Source organism: Ursus maritimus, unplaced genomic scaffold, assembly GCF_017311325.1.
Source record: "Ursus maritimus isolate PB19 unplaced genomic scaffold, ASM1731132v1 scaffold_2, whole genome shotgun sequence".
NCBI lineage: Eukaryota > Metazoa > Chordata > Mammalia > Carnivora > Ursidae > Ursus > Ursus maritimus.
The window spans coordinates 86,178,662-86,185,912 of record NW_024424452.1 but is presented as its reverse complement, the minus strand read 5'-3'; the positions used below and the strand labels follow the sequence as shown (position 1 = coordinate 86,185,912).

The window sequence follows — 7,251 nt, the reverse complement described above, 5'->3', positions numbered from 1 at the left end:
TTTTTTTTTTTTTTTTTTTTTTCTTATTTGAGAGTGAGAGAGTGAGTGCACAAGCAGGGGAAGAGGCAGAGGGAGAAGCAGAGTGAGAAGCAGACACCCTGCTGAACAGGGAGCCTGACACTGGGCTTGATCCCAGGACCCTGAGATCATGACCTGAGCTGAAGGCAGACGCTTAAGCGACTGAGCCACCCAGGCGCCCCCTCAATATGTTTTTGAAGGTTAAATGAATGAAAGAATAACTAACTAAATAATAAAATTCTAAAGGAGCCATAACTTATCAAGCTTTCTCCTTACTATCAGGATATACCCAGATTAAGTTTCCCAGAAGTAAAGTACTGGTTTAGATTCAGGTTTGTCTTGAAAGAGCAGTGAAAGATAAGAACGGATCCTCAGTTATGAACACTCCTCATAGACCCTAAACTCATAACTCTGCCTAAGATTCCTACTTTGCTTTAATGCTAAAATTTGGCTGTCCGACAAATACTTACAGAAAATTAATTTCGACTTCTTTCTACAGCTAATAATCTCCTGTAACATCTAGGCCACTGCTGCCTACATTTTGGAGATATTGGCATTCGAATATCTGGGTGCACTATAGGCTTGATCCCACCACAGAAACATTGTTAAAGAACTAAAACGATGCATGTCCTCTTGGACAAAGCACAGGATCACTTGGGGGAGGGGAGGTGTAGAACAGAAAGCTTACAGCCAATGGTTGAGGGAGTGGGAGAGTGAGCCAGAGAGCCCTTCCTGAGCTGTCAGTTTGAAAGAGGGCAGGGGAAAGCACAAGCAGTTGGTTTTGCTCCTTATGAGCCTCCTTATCCTCTTCAGCTTTGACAGATCTTGGATCTCATCTCATTCCAACATAAAACTGCTAATGAACTGAGACATCCTCTGTAAGTAGATGAAAGCTGTTTTCTCTGTTGGCAATTTATACTTGGTCATATGACGCAACTGGTCATATGATTTAGAGGCAGTGTGCTAGTACGTTTCTCTCTACAAACGCGATTCTACATTTTGTGTTCGTTTTTTTAAAAACAAGTCTAACCTACATTAATTAGAGCACGAAGTTGAGCGAGTGAGAAGCTCTGACTCACCCCCTATGCATAATAACAGCAGCTCCACCTGTTGGGTGCCTACAAAGAGCCCAAGACTGCTAGGTAGGATACGTACGCTGTCTAACTGAACTTGGAGAATCTGCCTCCAGAAACAACTTAAATCTACCATTTACTGTGAAATTCCGTGTGGCCCTTTCCTTAACAAACTTATATTCAATTTATTTATCCCTATCCCATCACAGGAGGGGAAAAAAAAGAAAAAAACAGTAATAATGCCAGAAATTTATAGACACTTATCTGGTGAGAGATACAAAGATCACTGAGTTTTCCATTCTATAGTCTGATTCCATTTTCTTTCTGAATTTTTAAATCTAATTTTTCTATCCTATTTACCAGTTGGCTAATAGCTTCTTTTCTCTCTTGCCATCCAGTGTTGTTTTTTTATTTTGCCACACAATAAAAGGGTTGACTGCTTTCCCTATTCTCAAATCAGAAAACATGAAAGTTAAATAAAAATGATTTGGATATTGAAGACTTTTTTCCTACATTCAAGTATGAGACTTTGCCGTGAGATAATTGATGAGTTATCCATAATCGTGTGAGTGTGCTCTTTACTCATTACCTAAGCAAATTTCATTTAATTAAAACTTTCATCTTGTTAAATATCATAGCAGATTTCAATTCCCCAGATGGGTGGAAGGCCCAATGGAAGTTCTTTTCTTATTCCTTAGGGATTATTTTTATGTTCCATAATTAGGAACATAAGTCATGGTCCAAATTTCTATTTTTCTAGTTTTTATTTCTATTTTTTTCCCGCAGATTAATTGATTCAAACAACCTTAACTGAGCACACCTTGTATCAGGCACCCTATTAGGGGAGTGAGCCAAAAAGTCCCTGTGTCTGCCCTTACAAAGCTTACAGCCAATTGGAGGTAACAGCCATTGAACAAAAAGAATTAGGAATATGATAAATGACATGAAGAGGGAAGGGTACTGGGGGAATATGTAATAGGTATAGCTAATCCAGCCTGATTGGGGGTGGGTAGAGATGATTTTTCCAAAGACGTTCAAATTTAGGCTTGAAGCATAAGAAGGGAGAAGAGTGGTCCAGGAGAAATACAGGAATAGCTTGTGTCAAGTCTCTGTGTAGAAAAGAAGGCTACCTACTGAAGGACCTAGGAGGAGGTCAGTGTGGCAAGTGTGGTGATGCCAGGAAATGTTAGAGAAGAGGAAGGCAAGGACCAGATCACGTAGGTCATCTTAAGGATTGGAAACTTTATTCTAAGGGAAATGAAAAACCAGTGGAGAATTTAAGCCAGGAAATGAAAGTTTTTAAAAAGCTTAATATGACTAAAATGTAGAATACAAAAATATATAAACTTAACTATTTAATTTGCTCTGGAACGTGCTCTTATATCTAGTAATCCAATGATATTAAGAATTTTTATTAATATGGGACAAACTATCTAGATTTCTGATATGCAGAATTTTTCTGAGAATGGAAAAGACCCTAGAATAGTTAAGCAAAGCAAAACAGTCCTTGGGTATGTACCTTAGTATATCTTGAAGTGATGAACTTACACCCTGAGTTTCTTTGCTTTACATCTGTATCATATCTTAACTTGAATTGCAAATAGAGGTGGTAAAATAATAAAGACAGGGAGAAGAAGGAGGTGTGCATGTGTGTGTGTGCACATGTGGTTTCCCAGGGTTTTGAAGAAGAGCGGATGACAAAGAATATCGTATCACATTCTCTGTTCTCAAAAATAGTCTACCCTATAGAAATTAGGAAAGTGCAGACTGTAAAATATTAAAAGATTATTTTTTTTTTAGTTGGGTGTTTTAAGAAAAAAAATGCAGCTACTGGATAATACAACAGATTTAGACATGAAACATAGTGATTTCACACTGGGGACACCAAGATGGCGCCAGAAGTGTTGTGCATGGAGTAGTAAAGAGATCCATGAACACTAAGGCCCTTGGACAATATAGACTGTTAAGAGGCTAACGTCTTTCTTTTTTTCTTTTTAATACTCTTCCATTTTCCCTAGAGCATTTCTTGTCTTCTCCAGATGGTCTGTGTCCATTAAATTAGCAGGTAAGATTTTAAGGTGTGGTTCTTTCCCAGAGGTATTTTCTAATTGGGAATTGGGAGAAATTCTTGAAGATTATTCAAGTTTTCCACTAAATATTAGGAGAATGGAGAAGGAGAATGAGCTCTGACTGCCATTCTCTGTTACCTCACAGCCTCCCAAACCACAAGTTTCTTCTCTAGGATCTTGGGCTGCAAGGCTTCCTGACTGTTCTTTGGGCTCCGTGACTCCTGCTCAGGAGTGAATGAATATATACTTGGCAAACTGTTTGAGAAAGACTGCTGACCCCTTGGCCTAAGAAATCTTGAGCGACCAGAGACCTGAGTTTAAATGCCAATTTGTATCTGACTCACTACTTGAAGAGAATGAATCATTCTTTTGTTTGAATCATTTAGCTCCACGACCTGAGGTGTGGTACTGAAGACAGCACGGACTGGCTTCACACATATCCTGTACTTGAAGACTGCTGTTGATAAATCATTCTACTCATCAAAATAGAAACATATGTATTAAGTACCTAAGTGTGTACATGATTTGGAAACATTCAGAATATGTAGGCTAAATATTCAAATAAATTAGTGCTTGTTATGGTTTCATGGGTCAGGTGAGATGTCTATTATTATAAAAAAGGGAGGAGGCTTCCTATGTATTAATTATCAGGTTACCAAAGCTCTGGGTAAATTTGGTAGGAATGTTAAGAGTAGCTTCTCAGGAAGTACTTGCTGTCTGTTTGAAAACTGGACACTATTTACTTGGGCCAAAATGCAGTTATATTAGGCTATTTTTTTTTAAAAGATTTTATTTATTTATTTTACAGAATGAGAGAGAGAGAGAGGGAGCACAAGCAGGGGGAGTGGGAGAAGGAGAAGCAGACTCCCCAGGGAGCAGAAACCCAAAGTGGGGCTCAGTCCCAGGACTCTGGGATCATGACCTGAGCCGAAGGCAGATGCCTAACTGACTGAACCACTCAGGAGCCCCATATTAGGCTTTTTTTTAGTGATAAAAAGTTATTTAAAAGTTTCAACCCTCTGAATCTACTCACAATGCCCTGATATTGTACTGTTTTATTATTGTTGTTAAAGATTTTATTTATTTGACAGAGAGAGCGCGCACACGTGTGAGTGCACAAGCAGGGGGAGCGGCAGAGGGAGAAGGAGAAGAGGCTCCCAATGTGGGGCTTGATCCTAGGACCCTGGGACCATGACCTGAACCGAAGGCAGACGATTAACTGACTGAGCTGATATTGTATTCTTTTCTGTGATCAGAGTCATGGATAAGGATATCTATCTTCTAGCACTGAATAAGAATAGACTTGGGTGTGTGGTCAGACCTATGAGTATCACAAAGAGTAGATACGCTACAATTTAAAAACAATAATTTTATGCTGCAGTAGTTCTAGTCCTTGTAGCTTGACATAAAAGAATAAGAGAGCAAAAAGAAAATTAACATTTATCAAGTGCCAGTGTTGTATGTCAGTTGTACTTAGTCACGTATGTCATCATTAAAGTTCACAGGAAGCCTGTAACAGATAACATTTCCATATTGGTCAAGGAAGAAACTGAAGGTTAGAGACTTGGAGGGCAGAGCTGGAATGCACACTCAGGTCTGCTAGCTTATGATCTTTCCACAAAATCACTTAGGCACACACAAAAAAACACTTAAAATCAGGTAGGATTAGACAAAGTAAGAGTTTCTCTTTAATTTCTCTGGTTTAGATGTAATTTATATCTGCAGGGGGAAAATGTGAATAAAAGCTATTGCATAAGGATGCTTATATTCTACAAGTCTTTTGATGGGGGGACAGTAGAAAGAGGGGAGACTGGAAAATGTATATTACGCAATATGTAAATCCTGGGTTTTCTGAGTTTTATTGATTTTCAAAAGTTACTTTCAGGATTGGCATTGCTGTTACTATTCTATCTAGTTTGGAGGGACATTGTAAAGCTATTGAAGAATTCTATAAAATTCTTAGGAAAGCTTCCATAAAGAGCTATTTCGGTGTACCTGAAGTACTTTGTTCTTACCTTAATGACTGCACCCACCATACTGCATTCATGTCACTTCTCCACTCTCTGCTATCTCTACCAAAGGTGGGTTTCTCCAAGACAGGGACCATTTCTTCTTTACCATAGAATCCACAGAAACCTGGACAGTGCCTGAAATATAATAAATGTTTATAGAAAAAAACAACAAAAGGATTCATCTTTTTGATCCCAGACTCCTTATTTCTGAAATGAGAAGATAATAATAATATTCTCCTAGATCCCTTGTCAGGAGTGTCATGACATATACTCAGATACTGTTTATTGGAGCTATAAGCCACAGACCTAAAAGGTGTTACTGTGATGATTACTAGGAGAGTAACTATTTTACCTAACATAAAATTTTTATTCTGGCTAAAATCTTTTTTAAAGATCTGATTAATACATTTCAGGAAAGAGATGTAGGGTATTTTAGGTAATATGTGGTAGTAATCTCCATCCTTGGCCTCTAGAGTTGAAGGAAAAGAAGTACCTACACCGGAGATGAGAACAATCTTTCACTAGGTGGCTCTCTTTTCCTTGAGTGGGTGGCGCGCTGGTGCAGGCGAGGGATGACAGGGGGCATTGTGTACAGCTGCAGTCACCAGCTTCACGCCACATCACAGTAGGCTGTGGTAGCAGGAGGGGCAGGGCATAGTTCAGGTTCTATTTCGTTAATGATAATCTATTCTTGGGATTTACTTCAGAGTAGCCTGTCCTTTCGTTTCCTCCAAACCTATACGTGATGTTCCAAGAAGACATTGGTCTAGTCTTGTAATAGGTGTGGTCTCAGGGAAGGATCTTGAAAGTGCCTCTTTACCTAGCATGGAAGACAGCAGGAAATCAGTTACCCAAACCCAGCCAAACCAAAACAGCCCATTAAAATCCTGATTTTAACTAGTGAGGGCTGCATTCCGGGGGGTGGGGAGTGGGTTATACAGTTATACATCCTAAAGTATTTGGGTACAGTTACGTAAAGGACTCCACAATGCAAATTGAAAATGTAATTTGTAAAATGTCAAGTCCTTCAAACCATGAGAATGACCATTTCTCCAGCTACTTCTCACATTCCGTAGTATTATTGACCCCATTCTTTATTTCTGGTTTTTAGCCCCAAACCTGACACAAAATACACCTAACACTTTCAAAAATCTTTGTTCTAAGAATGAAAATCCTTTTCCTAGATGCCTTTCATCGGAAGTTCGCTCCAGTATCTAGGTTCTTGTCGATACTATTTTACTCAACGTTTTCCTCTCGGACCCAAAAGATACAGAGTGACAAGTTCTAAAACACTGCGGACCCATCAAAGAAGTCTGCAGCGGGAGGAACTCGGACGTCAGCCTTTGATTATCAAGTGGGACCCCCACTGGGGGGTGCCTCTGAGAGGGCTGGCAGTCGTGGGCGTCTCACCACGTCCCTGGCTCTAAATGCTGGAAAACCACTTGTGAAGTCTTCTAGCATGTGTTCCCACGCTCACTCTGCAGGCCTCCCCGCAGTAGCGGTGGCTTGGTCGCCGAGGGCGTGCGTGGGCTGCGGTTTGGGGGATTTCGGTAAGGGGTCGACCCTCCGGGAAAAGTCTGAGGTCCCTGCCCGGCAGGAGACGAATCTGGGTCGTCGTGTGCCGTTCTCCTCCCTCAGGGACCCCGTCCTGGCGGGATCCCGCCTCTCCAAGCCCGAGGCAGTCCTGGGGAAACCCCTCGCCCGCCTCGCAGTTTCGCGCCGCCGCCTCGCCGGGCCGCCTCGCCCTCCATGCTCCAGTCCGCAGCTCGCCAGCCTTCAGGCCCGGCGTCTTCCTCGCAGGCCCGGCCCTCTCCACGCCCCGCACTGAGAGGAAACTGGAGGTGGTTCCCGGCCGCAGGCGGGTGGAAAAGCCCACGGTGAATGCCTCGGGGTCCCCCCCATTGTTGCGGGAAGGGGAAAGGGAAGAGGAAATGAACTTCGCCGCCCAGGAGAACACCCGGATTCCCAACCTGGGGGAGGCTTTTAGACGGAAGGGAAGCCAAGGGGGAACCCTGGGCACTTTCCAGGGAATCCATTCGCCGAGGAAGGGTCACCCAGTCCGCACACATTGGTTACTAT

The 7,251-nt window shown here is 41.7% G+C and overlaps 1 long non-coding RNA gene across 2 annotated transcripts in view; it reads right to left on the bottom strand.

The window, feature by feature from the left end:
• The window catches only part of LOC121104014, a 31,606-nt gene that overhangs the window by 23,527 nt on the left and 828 nt on the right, over positions 1 to 7,251 (bottom strand). The window contains exons 1-2 of one of the 2 annotated variants that reach the window (XR_005836390.1): positions 5,666 to 6,070; positions 5,176 to 5,307 (exon numbers count right to left, since the gene is read on the bottom strand). This is a non-coding gene — a long non-coding RNA (uncharacterized LOC121104014). Of the gene's footprint in view, positions 1 to 5,175; positions 5,308 to 5,665; positions 6,071 to 7,251 lie in introns of those variants that run through there. The other variant, XR_005836391.1, reaches the window with a different exon arrangement.